The sequence below is a fragment of the Vidua macroura genome, chromosome 2 (genome assembly GCF_024509145.1).
Source record: "Vidua macroura isolate BioBank_ID:100142 chromosome 2, ASM2450914v1, whole genome shotgun sequence".
Taxonomy (NCBI): Eukaryota; Metazoa; Chordata; class Aves; order Passeriformes; family Viduidae; genus Vidua; species Vidua macroura.
Genome location: NC_071572.1, coordinates 6,693,562 through 6,712,479, shown reverse-complemented (window position 1 = coordinate 6,712,479; position 18,918 = coordinate 6,693,562).

The window sequence follows — 18,918 nt, the reverse complement described above, 5'->3', positions numbered from 1 at the left end:
AAAATAGAGTGGCAGAGTGGCAGTAGTGGCACATTCTTTCAGAGGGTCTTTCAACCATCAGACTGTCTCACCACTGAGAGATTGGGAAGACCCTATTCTACATCCTAGAGTGCTCAAACATTCCCAAAGCTGCTCTTTGCTTTTACCAGAGAGATCCTCTTACAGACAAACAAAGATGTCTTAGCTAGTGCAACCACCATGTTTACTCAATGTTAAGCTTTTCAGCTGTTGTTCTTTTTATTTTGTCTTGACCACACAGAAATTTCCTCAAGGCAGAGGATTTAACAGGTCTTGCAAATCACTGAACATTTAGTAGCAAGGAAGATAGAGGTTCAAAACCATTCATCCCATTTCTTCATACCCCTCAGTGCCTTTTGTGGCCTTACAGAACTTCTTGCCCACTGATTTTAGGAAGAAGCTAGATATGTTTTTATGCTTAAAACTCATGAACTGATCTGAGAGGAAGCACCTCTGTGAGTAGATCTGCTGCACATGGGGAAGTTTCCATTTACAAGACTTGTTCTTTTACTTCACACGGCCTCGTAGCCCCTCAATTTGACCAAGTCTAAAGTTCTAAATGACAACTCAAGCAAAATCACTGTGGTTTTCCCCTTATTCCCATTAAAATCTGTGTAACTACCAAGTTTTCCATGGCTTTTGCCCAAAACCACAACCTGCTGCAAATTCATTGAAAAATAATTCCAAACTTAACCCAGATTAATAACGCTTCCAATTAGGATAGCCAAGTTTTGCAGTTTAGCAGATTAAAATTTGTCAGGTTTCATATCTCTTTGGGAACATTGTGTTCCACTCAAACCACAGTCTGACAAGAAATTATTACTGTCAAACTAAAGCTATTAAAAAAAAAAAATCCACCTTTGCATTTTGTAAGCTCCACACTTTGGAGTTCAGTTCTGCAGTTTAATTTTGTCCTGTTGCATAAATATGGGAGGATCCTACTTCTAGATCCAGAGGGGTTTCCAAGTCATAGCCCTACCCAGACTGGAGTATTTGGACCCATATGCTCTTATTTGGACCCATATGCTCTTATTTGGAGCCTTTGCTAACCTTTTCCTTAAAATGGAGGGTGTGATCAGATCATCTGCAAGTGTTTCAAGCTGTCATGTTTTCAGCCATTAGCCTCCCTTCAGCTGAAAATCATTGCTCCTTGACTGAAGGGTAATTCCTAGCCATAGAATCCCACCAGTGCAATGTGAAACAGGTTTGCTGACCCACCCCAAGGATGAGGAGATGAGAAGGGTGAACACCAACAGATATGCTAATTCAAGTATTTGTGGTCATGTTGGATACCCCATATATTTTTTCCAAGGTTGTTTTTTCCCCCTGGCCTCTGCACTCTTCTCCCTAGGTATGATATTTGGAGACAGAAGCATAGGCTGATGATGACTAAAACCACACTCCCATGAACAGGATGGCCCTTGCATTTTCTAGACCAAAGCGCTCTCTGGCACTGTGCTGAAAAAAAAAAGATTTATGGTTTTTAATCTCCTCATAAGGTATGACTGAAGGATGCTATAATATATAGGACAGGAATTAATCCTGAATTTATTTATTATTTTTTTCTTATTTCATCTGTCAGAAGAATGCCATTTCAATTATTTATTAAGAAAATTATGTTTTTCAAGGTGAATGCATTATTTCATTATCTGCTTTCAATTAGCTGGGAATTCACTATGTTCAGCCAAATGTCCATTCATCAACAAATTCCAGATTCCTGGCAGTCTGAGCAAATTCCCAATTTTCTTCTTTTATGGGTACAATAAGTGAAGATATTCATGCCTCACGCTAAATTATGGCTGGGGTTAGACTACCCTGGAGGGAGGAGAAAACAACTGTGGAAGGTCTTGAAATGTATTAATAGATGTTTTTATTGAAGTAGAGCTACAATATTTCATAATATTTTTTTCTTCAGGTGCTTTGTTATTGTTAGCTAGATGCCCTCTCGCCCTTCTTTGTGGGCAACAATGATCTGAGCTGGTCACTGTCCAACCTGTGCACAATGGGCTCATGAGGACACATCTGGCAGCAGGGACAGGGACAAAATCCATGGAAAATATATCTTGCACCACTGCAATTCATGCCCAGGTAGTGAATTCCCATTTTCGGTGCAAGGCTGTGCAAAGACTCTCCAGCAGTGTCACAGGCTGCTCCAGGGCCGTGTGGCCACCCTGGAGCATCAAGGGAGGAGTGAGCAGGGAGAAGGACAGCACCCAGCCATGTGCCTGGACAGAGTAGGGTCTGCCTTGGAAATATTGCAGTGCTGCTCCTCCCTTGTCCTCCTGCAAAACAGGGCCACTGAGCTGGGTGCCAGCTCACTGCTGGCACAGCCCCATGGCCTGTGGGATCTCCTGCCCAGTTCCTCACCCAGCACATGCCACGTTGTGGAGCTGCTTCCATTCCAGCCAGCTCCCTCCCCAGGCAGGTGCTTGCAGGGAGGAGAGAGCCCCACTCTCCAGCATGGGAGATGGGCTTCTGGCAGAGGGGCTCTTCCTCTCACAAAGGGAGCATGAGCACTTTTTAAAATGCAGACCTGCTTTTTAAAGTGCTTCACGCACAAAGGCACTTTTACTACCTGCTTGCAATTGACACTTTACCCTGCACTGGGCCAAAGCCCTTTAGAAAGAGTCTCTTGGGCAAAAGAGGAGAAAAGCTCTCTCCCTGCTAGCTGTTGTGATGGAAGGCAACCAGAAATGTTGCTCCAGCCTCTGTGTATGCCCACAACACTCTGAGCTCAGTTCCTCACCAGGAACTGCTTGGAGTGGCACTTCTGTGTACAGTGGGAGTGTACAACTCATGGGGAGAGCAGAAGAGTTAAGTGATGTCACTGTCCCATCTCCCTCATTTTGTTGTGGAACTGCTGTCTCCTCTGGCTTCTTCAGCTGTTGTCAAAAATCCTGTGTCCTGTCATCTCCTTTGGGACATACAAAGGCACCTTGGTTTTCCACTGTCTTTCTGTTTCCCAGCTCAGCCACCACTGACCCTCTAATTGTATTTGCTCGGTTGCCTCCTCTTTCCTCCTTTTCACTCAGAGTGGATATTTTCTGCTCCTTTTGTTCTCTCTTTCCAAAGATTTGGGGTCAGCAATGCATTGCTTACACTGTGGAGCAGGAGTTTCCAGCCTTTCTCATCATATTCAGGTGTTTGTAGGCCTCTCCCTCTCCATGCACGCTCTGAGACAGGGTTCTCTTGTGCACTGTATTTTTCATCACGTGAATGAAGAAACAGAGCCAGTGCTCTGCCTCTCATTCCCCAGGTTGTGCAGAACCATCCTTATGTGGGCTGATGCCTTTCCCACCAGATGTAGGAGAGGCAGGAAGACAGGAGTTTTTCCCTTGTGTGATTTGTGTGCAGCTCAGGCATTGCTCACAAGCAGGCTTAGGCTGAGTTTTGGGGTTAAAGCTGTGCCATCCTCACTTCTCAGGGATGCAGAGTCCTGAGATCCACCTCACCACACAGCAGCTCTGCCAACCGTGAGGGCTCTTCCAACAGGCAAAACCATCACCATCCCATCAACATCTGTCTAATGTCCTATAGCCCAGGCAACTGAACCCATGTGTTTATTTTACTTGTAGAATACACCTGCAACTTAAATATTGTATGATAAGCAGATGTTCACTTCTATAAATTGAACAGCACACAAAGATTTATGGACCCCAGAGGTTCAGATTTAGTGAGTGGGAGCCAAGGTCACAACTGGACCTTCAGATTCAATAAATCTTGACATTACTGGAGCACTGGGGGAGGGGAGAAAAGCATCGTTATAGACTTATAACAATTTTTAAAGTATGCCAGTGATGATCTGCAAAGCAGATGTAAGCCAGGCTGATTTTGATACGTTAAACTGACCCTGCCAGGTAAGAGATGAAATACCTCAGGGTCTGATTTGGAGTCACATATGGAATACAGGAGTGGGAACGATGATAATAAACCCCTATTCACTTGGGAAGCAGAGGGGGAAAATGCTTCATTAAAAAGAACAAATGTTTTGTTTTCATGCTCTAGGAAGGACACTATTGGTAACATTAGTGGTGAATTTATTCTAATTAATACATTAAATGACATATCTGTGCTGTGTTTTTCGTTCATGCAGCGCAGTAATGCAAACCACTGGTTTAACTCTGATAAAAATGAAGTCCTGAATGAGCAGAGTAGGTACCTCTTGGTGGACCCCCCAGTGGTGTCTCCCAGCCCAGGAGGCAGAGTTGGTGTATTCAGAGGCTGGCAAAGGGAACAGACTGCCAGAAGTTATTCAGACTTTAATGTTCCTTCAGACTCTGGGAATTGTGAAAGTTAGGGAGAGTGAGAGGCAATGAGGAAGGTTTTAAATGGGCATCAAAATGTCCTGACATTGGTGTGTTATAGACACCTTTCTAGGGGCAGCTCAGAAGCCACTCCCTTGTGATAGCTGCAGAAAAATATTGGTAAGGGTGTAAATAGAAATGGATAAAGACTGAAACACTGGAGGCAGCCTGAACTGACCCCTGCCAGCCCAGAGCCCAGCCTGGGCTGTGAAGCCCTGCACTGGAGTTGTACTGGTTTGTCTACTCCAGACTACACAGCAGACACAGTGACTCTTAGGTTAGGACACGCAAAGCTAAATTCCATCAGCCAACATGGAATGTGCCACATGTGACACGTGACCAACTGCAGATGCAAACAAGAGAAAACAAAAACCAAAATGTTTTACTCTTTTTTTTTTTTTTCTCACTGTGGTTGCTGTGCATGTGAAAAACTCCCCCAAATTCAAGTATGTGAAAGCAGAGCTGTCTGAAGCAGAAACAGCCAGGAAGATGTAGCATTTGTTGGCTTCTGGGACAACTAAAATGAAAATTTTCTAGCCAAAGTGATGGCCAGGTGAGTGTGGGATATAACCTGTCTGCCAGCTATAATACAGATAACTCAGAAAGTATGACAAGCTGAGGCAGCTTAAGATTTTCAAAGTGTTTGCACAAGGATGTTCCAGATGTCCATGAACAGGTTCCATTCATGCCCTCCTGAAGGGAAATCCAGTGTGAAAAGTTGGAGTCAGGCAGGGGAGGTCAGGGTCCAGTGCACTGCCCTTTTTAGTTCTCATTCTGGATCAATCCTCTCACTTCTGGGCACAAGGCTCATTTCAGCTCTCACACCCCTGCATGCCAGACATGGGTGTATTTTGCTTCAGAGGGCGTAGTGAAACTCATGATATGTACAGGCTTGGAAAAGGCTGCTCTCACAACCTGATGTACAACAAACCTTCTGCCAACTGGCCTTGCATGATCAGTGATGTTTTTTCTGCACCCAACTCCCAAGTGGTGGGATGGAGGCACAGGGAGTGATTTCCTGCCCTAGTGCTACCCAGCAGTCCCCTGCAGTGATCCCAGTCACCACCTCCCCACGCCTGGGGAATTTTTCCCCATGACCACAATATCCAGGGTCATTAAGGAAAGGCGTTTCTCAGTGTTTTTTCCACAGCTCCTTGTGAAAGTGTCACACAAGCAGGGCAGTCAGGTGGTCTTTACATTATCTGGCCTTTGTTCTTGTGTCTTTAAACACTGACTCCAAAATAATTCTGTTTTCTGTACCAAACAAGCACATTGTGGCCTCTTTGCTGGTGAGATACAGACTGTGGATTCCTCTGCCTTGGAAGTGGCAAAAGACAGCTCTGGTAACTGCAACATCTTTTAAATGAGCCCCTGATGTCCTTAATGAAAAATTCACTTAGGTAGGTCAATACTCAGCTTCATTGTTGTCCTATATCAGACCAGGCTGCAGGTATGGGTTTAGTGGTAACTGTTTATCCCCAGAGGATTCCTAACCCCATTTCCCACTGCTGAAAAAGGTGTTAAAAATAAAAGTAATGTCTCACTGAAAGGAAGACTTTCCCAACAGCTGTATCCTTCAAAGGCTTTGGCCTTTTCTTTCCCCTTACCCTCTCCCTCAGTAGCCCTCTGGGACCCATGGTTATGTGGGATGCCAACTGCTCACTATTCATCACAGCCCTGTTCTCCAAGGGCCCATTGACTCTCAATAATTTATCACTCTATGCTTTGTGTGCTCCTGCAGAAATAAATCAGGACTGGGAGCACCAGATGCTCCCTCATCCCATCACACTGTGTTAATTTATTAAAGAGGGGTTTTCTCAGCCCAGCCGAGGGGTGTAGGGATCTCCTCCACAAGGAGCAGCGAGGACGGGGGTTAAGGTCTGCTGAGCCAAGTGCAAAGAGTGTTGAGAGAGAGAGACTTCAGCGTGGAAGCTGAACTTGGAAACCCTGGCAGGGTGAGCAGGCGGTCGGCTTTCCAAGCAGAGCTCGCTGGGACTGCGCTCCAAGAAAAATACATTTAGTCCTTAAGCGTGTATTTTTCGTTCTGGGCTCACGGTCTCTTTTTGTTTCTTGGACTAGGTCTCGCACCCGGATACAGCAAGTAAATATCAAGCCATAAATCACAAATTCAATGCTTGCTTTTCTTTCTTCAAGGTTGTATAATATAATGGAAAAGATCAAGCAAATGCAAAGCTATTTTATGCTGCACATGCAGAGTGCAAAAGGCCCTGGGTCTCTTCCAATGACCCCGCAAGAATGATAGGCCTCCTGCTAACACAAAGATCTGGTTTTCTGAGGCATCACACAAATCCTCTCATGGATTGAAGAGTTTCTCCTGTTCTTGTTTACTTTAATGTTCTTGCAATACAGTTAATTTAACTCATAATGACCCTTCATTCAAACCTTCTGCACATATATAATATGGCTGTTTCATCAAATGTGTCTCTGGCAGAACAGGAAACGCAAATTTCCTACATTCTCTCCCAGAGTCCTGAATGCATGTCAACAGCTTATTGGTACTTATCACCTTTGCTCATTTCTCATCTCCCCTTCAGAGGGGGAGGACCATCATGCCTGCTAACACACAATCTTGCCTCTGACACTGGAGAACCAGGCTGACCCCACCTGGAAGATGGAAGAGTGCTGGGACTTCTTGACGTTCTGGGAGCTTGTCCTTGAAATCCAGCCTTGCCAAGGTTGCACATTCTGTTCCAGCACTCCCTTGTGCAGCAGAGCCTGGACTCACACCACTGTTGCTCTTACAAAGTCACCTTCCAGTCACCTGGAAGAGCCCAACCAAGAACTGAGGTTCATCCTAACCCCCAAAATACTGTTTAGGATATTTCCTCTTCTCTAGCACAGTCCCCACCACCCAGGAATGGTATAATGGGATAGGAGCATTGCCAGTTCTGCTGATGCATTGGCAGCCTCTCTGCTCATCTCTGAGCATGTAAAAATGGGATTTTAGAAGATCATGTTTCTAAATGACAACTAGTTTTTGTGGTGACAACAAGAAAACTCTTCCCAGGTTTCAAGTCACTGCCACACCTCAACAGGGACTTCATGACTTTTACAGGAACAAGCTGGCAGGTGGGTTGTAAACCCCCATTTCTGCTTACTTTCTCTCCTGTTCCTCAGAAGTTTCCATTTGCACTGACATTTTCCCAAACTTCTAAGCTAGGGAAAGATATCCAGTGTACATAATACTAGCCTGAAAAGCTAAAGCTTGCCAATGTTATGAGAAAGCATAAGCAAGAGATTATAATGGGAAATGTTGGGCAATCCTGTCTTTACTGAAGGCAAAATCCCCCACTGGGCCTGCCACCAAGATTAGTTCCAGATTTCCTTAGGTTCTTGTGACATGCACAGGGCCTGTCCCAGCCCTGCTTAAGTGCTCTCAGGTCTAATGCTTTCTTTCAAATCTCTCCTCCCTAGCATCAAGAGCATTATTCTGAGATTTTTCCTGAAATCTTCACAAGACAACATTGGGAAATGCTGGTTAGTCAGTAAGACCATTGTTTATCCTCCTGGTAAAACACAGCTTCCGCTAAACCAGAGCCCTCCTCTCCTTGAAGATAAGCAAATGTTAGAGAAATGACTGTAAATCATAAGATTTCTGGTTAAGGTTGCAGCAAAACTCCATTTGCATCTTAACTCTGCTTTCTCTCATTTACGGTCTTTTTCAAATGTCTTCCTTGGCACTGAAAACATTTGTCTCAACCTAAAAGTGAACTTTGGAGAGGGGGAGTCTGAATAAAACCCCTACAGCTGTTTTTGAGTTATCCAGGAAGACAAAAATGCACATTTCCCAGTATAAACATTGTCTTGGTTTTATTTTGGGGCTTTTTGTTGTTCTGGTTTTTAAGTTCAAGGAGAACATTCCGTTTATTTAGAGTTAGGCTGTTTTATTTTATTTTATTTTATTCAGAAATCAGCACAGCACATCTGTACTTCTTGGTGAGACAGAGGGACACAAGAGCTGCTCTGCAAGGTCAGAACAAGGGTTGGTCCAACCCTGGGTCCTGTTTCTGACCATGGCTGGTAGCAGATGCTCAGAGCACAGCAAAGAGGAAACAGGACCAGTGCCATGGGGCCTTTCCTGGTGTCCCTGTTGTGCTCCCACCACTGCATGATCACCAGGATTCCTGAGCTGGAGCTGCAATGCTGTGTTTGACAGTCACCAACAGGCTGGTCCTCTCTGAGCCTGCCTAATTTGGAGCCCCTCTGCCCTCTTGGCCTTGCAGAATCTTGTGGTGAGGGTACCGGCATCAGGCAGCTACACTGTGAAATCAGCAAATCCTCACCCTCTTTTTAAACCTGGTCATGTCCTTGGGAGACTTTGTTCTTGCATTACGAGAAACACTGAATAGGCTTTTTTTCCCCTGAACAGGCCTTTTTCATAAGCGGTTCCTTCAGTCCTCTCATGCAAGGTCACAGCCTCCTTCTTCTTGTTTTAATTCTCTCTCTACCTCTGGCTCCCCCATGTCCATTTTAGGGTGGTTGACGCGTGGCATGGCTTGGACTTATGATTCATATGACAACTTCCTCCCTTGGTAGTTTCCAGCATTTATTTAACTATTTTTTCCTTCCATTCCTGAGTATCAGAACTCTGCTTTCAGAGGGAATTTTCCACGAATTTTCCACCAATATTCCAAATTCTTTTCTAAAAGGCAGCAGGGTGCTGACTGCCAGCTGCTGGCTGAGCAGTGGTCATTTTGTCACTTCTCCTCTGTTTCATTACTTTGCTCTTCCCAGTGCTGGCTTTCTACTGGTATTTGATCTCACAGTCACTCAGCTGGGAGGGAGTGAGATCCTCCTGCAATTCTTGGCTGTTGGCAGTTCTGAAGAGTTCTGCACCTTCCACAGATGTGATTAATTCACTGCTTATCCCATCTTACAGACATTTAATTAACCCACTGGAGTATACCACACACATCTACACTCTTTTCTAGAGTGGAGTAGCTCCATGAGAGAACTTTAGCCCTTTTTCATCCACAGTTTGGCTCCCTAATGTGCCTGGGGCAAAGTGCCATTTTTGGAAAGCTGGATGTGCTTTATCAGTGATGCCTTGCTGAGGCACATCCTCACTGACCTCTGCAAAGCCTGCCAACAGATTTGAAAAGCCTGTATCTCCCCAATAAAAGCAGCATTTCTTTCTTGGCACCATCTCTCTCATGCACACAGGATCCATCCATGTCTGCCAGTTCTAATATGTGATAGAATTTTCAATTCCGTGACTGGTATAGAAGGTCAGCACATTAGTTTGCAGTTCTTAGGTTCATTCTTGAATTATTTATAGTTATAGTTCTTATGTATGGAATAAAATGTTCAAATGTGAGGTTTTATTAATAACTCAAAGGACAACAAATATTCCCTGTAGACAAGTTCAGTTACCTGTGCTAATTTTCCTGTTAAAATTGCAGTTTCTTCCTCAAACAGGGCCAAAGTATGTCCACAATTAAAATACTTAGAAGGTTTTCCTTCTTCCTTGACTAAAGCATTGATTTCCGCAAAATGCATGAAAAACTTTCCCCTGTAAACTCCAATTTTATATTGACAATTTTCACTCCTATAATCTCTCATGGGTCAAGCACAACATAAGACACCAACTGAGCATCCAGACATTGTACATCGTTTGGCATCCACAATTAATGCTATGATCGGAGTTCATAATTAGAGCCCTCCTACACTGGGAAATGCACTAGTGTTGTCTTGCCTCTAAAATTTCAGATATATTGGTGCAGTGGTTGATGCCCCAAGCCTGTCAGTGTCCAAGGGACATTTGGTCAATGTCCTTAACAACATGAATTAATTTTTGGTCAGCCCTGAGGTGGTCAGGCAATTGGACTACAGGATCTTTGTAGGTCCCTTCCAACTGAAATTATTCCAGACTAGTCTAGTCTAAATCAGATCTTTCCCTGTGCACAGTCAATTCCTGGAATAATTGTGCATATCTATTGATATTTTAGCATATTTTCCTTCAGCCTGATTATTCCCAGTTTTGCAAAACAGAAATTTGCATACTTTTAAAATGTAGTCAGATGTATAACATTGGGTAAAAATATGAAAGCCTAAGTTTGATGTGTCTGCGTGTCCTGTACACCCCAGCACATGTGTGAGCATGCAAAATACTCCACGAGCATTCATGCAGACATTGGAGAGGATAAATGTACAAACAAATGCATATGTACAGGAGTTGTGATTTGGGTAGTTTTTTTTCCTGAAAATTACTAAATAAAACCCAAATATGTAGAAGTTACCTATAGCAGCGAAGGCATCAAGTATTTTATAATGAACACAGCTACAAATATTAGAGCACTGCCTGTGCAATTAATACAGCCTATCAGCTGCCTTAAAAATAGGCTCCCACTTAAATATTTTGCCCACCCAGGGCTTCAGTAAGTATCACCATGGTACCACCCAGGCAAATAAAAGCAGATTAATGGAGGAAGTGTATGTGCTTTCTCCTCGCTCCCTCAGAATTGGCAGCACCACTGCACTGTGCAATCCCACAAGATAACACATCAGGGCTGTGCAGCTTTGCCTCTAGCCCTGAGTCAGTTCAGGGCTCTGTTTGTTTCTGGGTAATGTTAAATTTAGGGCCTGAGTTTGAGGACTACTCATCTTCACTGCTCAGCTCTCCCAGCTGCAATATATCACTGGCAGGCCAATACCCCAGCCCATAGGGGGGTGTCCCATGTGACACACACTAATTTATAAATGAGAATGATATCTGAATGCATCACATTTCAGTGAAGAAAAACAAACCTTATGGACTCTTTTAAGGCTATGATAAATTAGAATGTGCATGATACAAATATTTATCTTGCACCCTTATTACAAGTATTTCCTTTTGCTGGTTAATTTAATTAAGAGGTGTCCCTTTGGATTAAAACTTTGTAAGATGGATATATTTTTCTCCAAGCCATAATTCATTTTGAATGAAGAGAGGAAAACTCATAGCTCCTGAACTTATTAATAATGATCTGAATTAAAATACATTCCTGGCTTCCTTGAACACTTACGTATGCTACAGGATAGCTGGGAGGAGGAACAAGAGGGATTGTTTTTGTTTTCCTGAGAAGGACCTGATCCCAGAAACACTGCTGAACACGTATGATGAGGAGTTAGTCACAATGATTTCTTTGGCAAGGGAGAAAGAAGCAGAAACAAAAACAACGCTGACCCAACTTTCCATCAAAGCGGGGGTGGGGGATGAGAGAGCTGGTATGGCATCATTCTTCTTCTCTCCCGAAGTCCAGGATCCCACCTCACTCCAAAAAAGCCTCCCTGGGCTTGGCAGCCTGTAGCTGTGCAGGATACCAAGGACAGGAGCAGGAGAAATGATCAAGCCTGGCAGGAGCAGCTCATGGCCCAGAGTTTGTCACCCTCCTGCATGGCCCTGGGAGATGTGGGGGCCTTCCCTGTGTCCCCTCTCTGCACATCATCACCCAGTGCAGGACACTGAGCCCCCAGGGAAGACAAAACCCACAGAAGAGCCCAGCTGGAAGTCCTGGGGCATCTGAAGACATTACCTGAGCTGTACACCTAAAAGGAAAGAGGTAAAGATGAAGACACTGGAGAAGGAGCTATTTAGGGCTTCAGAGGGTCAGGATTTTGCCTTGGGTTGCTGTGCTGATCTCAGATGTGCCACTTCAGCTCACAGCTTGGGACCCCTTCCTGACTTTTGTTGGATGTACTTCCAGGGCAGTGCCTGTGGATCACAACCAGACTCCTGCTGTGCCTGTGCAGAGACAATGAGGCTTGGGGAGCAGCTTTGCTGACAAACAGGCATTACAGAGGGGTCATACAAAAAGTGTAGCTGCTTTTCCAAAACTTCTGCTATGCCTCTGCTCACAAAGCAATTCCTAGAACTGTCCCTCAGAAAATTAGTCCCCAGCTCAGTCCCCACAGAGGGGTGAGTGATTTTGTGCCTGATTATCTCTCTCTCTTCGAGGTAGAGTTTAGACATACAAATGTTTGGGAGATGCATCTATTTTGAGAGGCCTCTTCTTCCACAAAGGTTTGTGTTTAGGACATCCATCACCACCTCTGTAGCATCTGATGAAGGGTGATTTTAATAACACTCAAAGTAGAATAATTGAAAAAGACTTGTCATTTCCTTTCCTCTTGAGAGAATTTTCCCGATCAGTTTTGGGTATTGTGTCAATAAATCCTGTCACATTTCCTTTCATTACAGAGCCCACCAATACACTGTTAGCAGACTCATTAACAAGACAAGAGGCATCACTGTCAGAAGAAAAGGCTACTGAAATGTAAATACAAAGTCTAGCCAGACATCTCACTCATATAAGCTTGAACTTGACTCATTGCTGCAGGCATAATTGGAGGGGTTTCTCCACACATTATTTAAATTCATGTTGAAGCTGTTTTGCTTCCCACACCCGTCCAGCACCTGCAGAAACCTCTCTGCTGACCCTGAGACCCTTGGTGAGACAGAGTGTTTGGTCAATGCCAGCTCTTACATCAGTGACTGGCACTCCTTCATGGCTCACACATCCCACTTTTAAAAGAATAATTACATCAATGCTGTGAGTTGAATGACAAAACTCAAAGAAAAATGAACTTGAAGATGTTTCCCTAGCAACTGAGTACAGCAGTGGTTCCACCAGGCCAACATTACAGCATCACACTCACAAACTGAAAAAAAAAACAGACTGAAATCTTTACCACTTGAATGGCAAGTGCAGCCTGGCAGAGACCGAGCCCTCCTTGGTCACACCAGCCAGTGCCCAACTCATAATGTGGCTTTCACCTTATGTTGAAAACTACCCTGGGTAAGGAACAGCAACAGATGCGAACAGAGGTTCAGAGAGTATAGAAACCTCACGAAAATTAAAAAAAATAAAACCTTAATTTCAGTATTGTTAAAACAACTGTTGATTGTCCCTTTCACTTTCCATTCCCGGTCCTTCTCACCACTACATCAGTACAATTCCAGCACATGCTGTCTAATGAGTCACCTTTGGCCATCTGATTTTCTTGAAACAGTGGCTGTGAGTTCCCAGAGGGTGATCCAAGGCTTACTCACCCAACTGTAATCATCTTTGTGCAGCCAGTCCTTCTTGCTCATCATTCCTAAAACCACCTCTTGGGAACAACACATCCTGCTGCAAACCACCCTGGCTTTCCTGGAGGGCTCGGGTCCCCATTTTCCCTGCATCACTCATAGCAGATACAGTGAGTGATGGAAGCAGGAGGAGGGAAGAGGCAACAATCCCACTGCTATCCTAATAAAGCCACCTCTCTTCTGTTTACCACCATCATTTTAACTGATGTAGCCCAGAACAAGGCAAACCTTTTATGCTGACTCCTGCATTATTAACCTTCAGAAAGACAGTGACCATTTAGCTCAAGGATGGTTTGAATATTTAGGCACACAGATGACATAATTATTTAAATCTGTTGGCAATGGTACATTATTTATTAATTATACTCCTGAGATAAATGCAACTTTATAGTGTATCATCTTGAAAATGATTTTTGCTCATCTGTGCTGAAAACCTCCTGTTCCACAAACATGGGATCCAGCTTTTGGACCCTAAACACTCTGAAAATGTTCCCCAGAGGTGGGAAACTGATTGCTTTCTTTAATTGATGCATGGTCAGCATCATTAATGTGTATTAAATTAGCAATATTAAATCCAAAAAAATGTCTCTGGCACTATGATTTATAGCTTACCTCCTGCAAGAGGAGAGGCCTTTGGCACACTGAGCCAGAGATGCCTCAAATGCCACCAGTGGTACAATTTTATAAAAAGATTATGAGGGGAGGGAAGTGTTCATCAGCATCCACAGATCAGTGGTGCAGCTCTTCCCCCTGCTTGCCCGGTGTTAATGCTCATGCCACTCATGCTTTCCATAACTCTCCATGTGCCACCAGTGCCATGTGCCAGGAAAAGCTCAACCTGGGGCTTTGCAGGGCAGGGCTCAACAGGCCCAGAGTATCTGAAAGCCTCAGAGCAGGATGGAGCAGGAGGAAGACTGTGCACTTACCCTTACCCCCAAGAAAGGCAGTGCTGCCTCTTATCCAGGGAAAGGGGGAGGTTTGTGCCACTGAGAGGAGCAGCCCAGGAGAGAAAAGAATGATCCAAAAGCTGAGGCCTCTCCTTGGTGAAGAGGCAATCCTACAATTGCTGGGCTTGCTTTGGGAAAACAGTCCCCCATCAGCTCCTGAGCTGCACAGAGGGACCTGAGAGCCAACAAGAACCACAGTCGCCTGCAGACTTCAAAGGACAAGCTTCTTACCCTGCTCCTTCGTGGGTTTTCAGAGGACAGGCTGGAGCTGGAGACTCCTCCGCTCCTCTTGGCCCAGTTATGGCTTAGGCCTTTACCTCCTTTGGAGCCAGCCACTAGTTTGGTTAAGGGGACCAGTGAATCTGTCACAAACCCCCACACCTAAATATCTCAATACTGAATTTTGAGGTGTGATCTGCCAGGATCTGACCCAGTCCTGACTGTTGCAGCTAAAGCATGTGGGCTATCCCGAGACAAGTCAGGGATTTTGTGTGCAAGGGTAGGAATGCAGAAAAGCAATCACCCTTTCCCAGAAAGTAAAGCCAAACCCTGTTCCCACAGGAAATCCTGTTCCTCTGTTTCACAGAAATCAATGGTGAAACTGTTGGGGCCTCTGGAGTGACAGCTCAGGTCCTTCATGATTGTTTGCCTTCAAAAAGGAATTTTACTTCATTAGGATGCCGAGTCTTTCTAATTCACATTCTTGATTTGTTTCGGGTCTTGTGTTGTCTTCATTCCGTGCCTGACAACAGGGAGTCAAAGGGGCCAACAGAGAATCAAAAGGGGCCAACAGGGAGTCAAAGGGGCATCTCTGAACCTGCTGCGATGCTGTGAAACTTTGCTGGGGAGTGTTTAAATGGCTTCTCGAGAATTGGCTGGGGGGAGAAAGTTCATGTGATGCTACAAGTGTTATGTGTGGTGTGAGAGGAAGCGGCAGGCACATTCCCGATAGAGTGCCCTCTCTGTTTGATACCATTGTTATGGAAACTTGAAACTTCAGGAAGACCCGTGAAATGGAAATGCCAGGAAGCCTAAGAGAGACCATTTGCTCACTCCTTACCAGGCCTTGCAGAACAAAATGTCTGAGTTTCTGCCTTTTTGAGCTTTCCCGGGGTCCTGAAAGCTCCTGAAAGCCAAACTCCTCACAGACATAAAGGTCAGGATCCAGCAGCAGCGAGGTGATAGACACGAATCCCAGCAGTCACTCGAGATGCTTACTCTGGAAACAAATTCTCACAACAAAAGTGGCTGGAACAGGAGACCTGATGCAATGGCAAAACAGATGAAAACCGTGTGTTCCATCCCAGGGTGAGTTACCTACTGGGAGAGGGAGTGCAGGAGCAATGGTTCTGTGTGTTCCTCCAGGTTTCGCAACCACTTCAACCCAGATGGTGAATGAGAAAAATAAAAACTTCCTGCATTTTGATGAACTTGAGCAATATGATTTTAAAAACACAGGAAGAAATGTCCTTCAGCAGCAAAGCAGAACACCAGATAAAGGTGGTGGTTCCTTGCACAAGGATTTGCTAAGCAGAACAGAACCTTACATGCTGCAAAATGAAGTTCTTTTGGACAAAGAAATGTGGTCATTTTTTATTGAAAATAGTTAAATTACTCACTACCCCCAGCTCCAAATGGAAAGAGGCTTGAGCTACAAAAGCTCTGCTTGTATTAATATCAAGGCAAGTAGATGCACTTTCCTAAAATTCATTTAGCTGTCAAAAAAAAAAAAGGAAAAAAAAAAAAGCCAGCAGCAGAGAGGTTCAAAAACTGTGGACACTAGGCACTTCAGTGAGGCTTTTCCTTTAAAACAATAATAAATGTAATAACAATGATAATAGAAAAGTACACTGAAACCCAACTCCAGAGAAGATTTTGTTCCTATTTCTCCCGAGGGAGAGGCAGGGTGAGGATACCACCAGGCTTTCAAATGCAATCCCTTCATGTAAATGATTTCCAAAGGGAGCTCCTGCCCTTGCCTGCCGACAAAAGCAGAATGCATCACTGTTGCCAGACCACCTGGGACATGGGGAGGAGAGGAAATTTCCAGATGGGTTTTAAGACAATTCATTTATATTTATATAGCCAAAATAAATGTTGGGGTTTTTTTCTGCGATAGCATTTCCCTTTGCTCTATCCAGACCACCAAGAGAAGAGGGAGGCACAGAATTTCTATTGCATTAATAGTCCTGGTGTTTACAGTTTTGGCTTTTATGAACTTGTGGGAGCTGTTTATTGAGTCATAAACTCTACTAATGGGAATATTATCTCTAAATTATAAGAGTACTATAGTATTTTGGTTAGTTAAAAGAAAGGTTTAAAACAGTTACACACTTACAGTTTATCTCAATTACCAACATGATCCCATAATGGGAATTTAATTGCTAATTGCTGGCTTATATTGTAGAAGAACTGCAATAACAACACACAATATATAGCCTATAAACATGTCCAGACAGTTCTATATCACCTCCTTTCACTGCTACCTTCTTATATGGTTCGGGAGGGAGGAGGGTTATTACAATGATTTAATTCCTAAATGGCTCAAATTAGGGATTTCTCTTTGTTAGGAAAGCATTTCCAGCAGTGCTTTGTGTGACAGATTTTAGCGAGCTGACTGCACACACTCGGGTGGCTTTGAACAAACAGGACAGCCTTATGCACGCGCTTAAATGCGTGGCTAAATTAGATTCTCAGAGAGCTCTAACAAAAGAAATTGTGGTTCCATTTAAGTCAACCCAGATATTCCTGTTTACCCAGCTGGGGTGAAGTTTGAGCAAGACCCACCAGGCAGAGTCAAGCCCAAGCACAGTCAGATCCACCTGATAAACATGGCGCTGAATCTGCTCATCCTGAGCTCCAGAATATCCCAGGAGAGGCATCCTGTGCACGTCCAGCGTGGACTCCTGGTCTCATGGACTTGTGGTCCCCTGGTCTCACAGTCTCATGGACTCTGCCCATTCCACCCTTATCAGCCCACACTATCCACAGCTGGCCCATCCTACACATCCATCAGCCACAACCTGCCCACGGGCAGGGAGCAGCCAAGGTCACCCTGCTTGGCCTCCGAGCTCTTCTCACAATGCCAGTGGACCCCAAGGGTGGCACTCATCTCCCCCAGCAGCAATGCAAACATCTACATTTAGCTGGATGTTTCCAATCCCTTCAGCTGGTGCAGAGGGATGGGCAGGGATATCAGGCATCCTCTGAATATTCCTGTGGGCTGGTCACTGCCTAGAGGTGCTGATTTCCCTTCCATCAACAGTGAGGGATCCAGAGAGCAAGGGCAGGTGCAGACACCTGCACTGCTGACATCTGAGAGCAGGGGACATGAGTGTCACCTCTAATTTGGAGGTGGCCTTGTCCCTCCTGCAGCATGGCAGCTCTGCAAAGGGTCTTCCTCTTGTCCTCCAAGGCAATGCCATCCTGACAGATTTGCTTTTTTCAAATTCTGTCAGGGAGTTTTTCAAGTGCTGTCAGGTGATACAGTGAATTTTGTGCTGTTACAGATCATCCCACCATGCTGCTTGCCAGGGATCTGCATCAGATTTCGGGCAGGTTTGTGAATCAGCTCCTTTACTTCTCTTTGTTCATAGTTCTAAATATGAAACAATCCTGATGAAAGGGGAGAGCAGAGAGGACAGATGGCTGGGGTGAAGGGCAGATGAGGATAGCTTGTTCATTTGTGTGTAATACATACCAGAAGAAACTTCCAGATGATTCAGAAATGACCAGAGAAATGTGCAGAGGAAGAGTTCATTTATTCAATCCATAACCTTAATATATTATAGCTATATTAACTTGCTAATCTTTGTTATGCTTCCTAGTTTTAAACTTTACATTGGAAACTGGCAGGGACATGGACCTTCTCCACACCTCTCTCTGGCTTCTTTGACCATTGCCCAAATCAGGAGTGCTGCTTTTGACTGGGTCTGAGTCACTTCCCCAAACAAACAAACAAAATCTAAATTGATTTAGAGCAAAGAGTAACTTTTAAAATGTCTTTTTTCCAGATAGTTTTCTCCTAAATGTTATCTATACTGCCCTCTAAAACCTAAAAATAATTTTAAAAATCTGACTGAGCTCAGATTGTGATACTTTTTTCCTCCTGATATTGTAAATTCTTCACAAACAAGCCACTATTCTCTCTTTCTCATTGTACTGCAGCTTGATGGTTAAATGGCCTTGAAGAGGAAGAAATACTGCAAGTAGTCATACAATAGTTCAGTTACTGAGGGTACAGGACATTATTGCTTAAAGAACTGATGTTTCCCTCCATGACACTGAACTACAAAATGTTACAAACTGGAAAATTCTTCTATCAGTTCCATCTCAAACCACAGAAACACTTAGAAGGGCCCAGCAAGCACACACCTGATGAATTACTGCTAATGATACATGGACTGCTGTTCTCTGAATGCAGTCAAGTGACTGAAAACATCCAGTATTTTGGTTATTGTGGAATTAGGATCCCTGCAGCTTTCCCACAGCAAGTTTTCCTTTCGGAGGCAGTGATGTCGCCTGGGCTAAAAGGACAAAACAGAGAGAACAAACACAG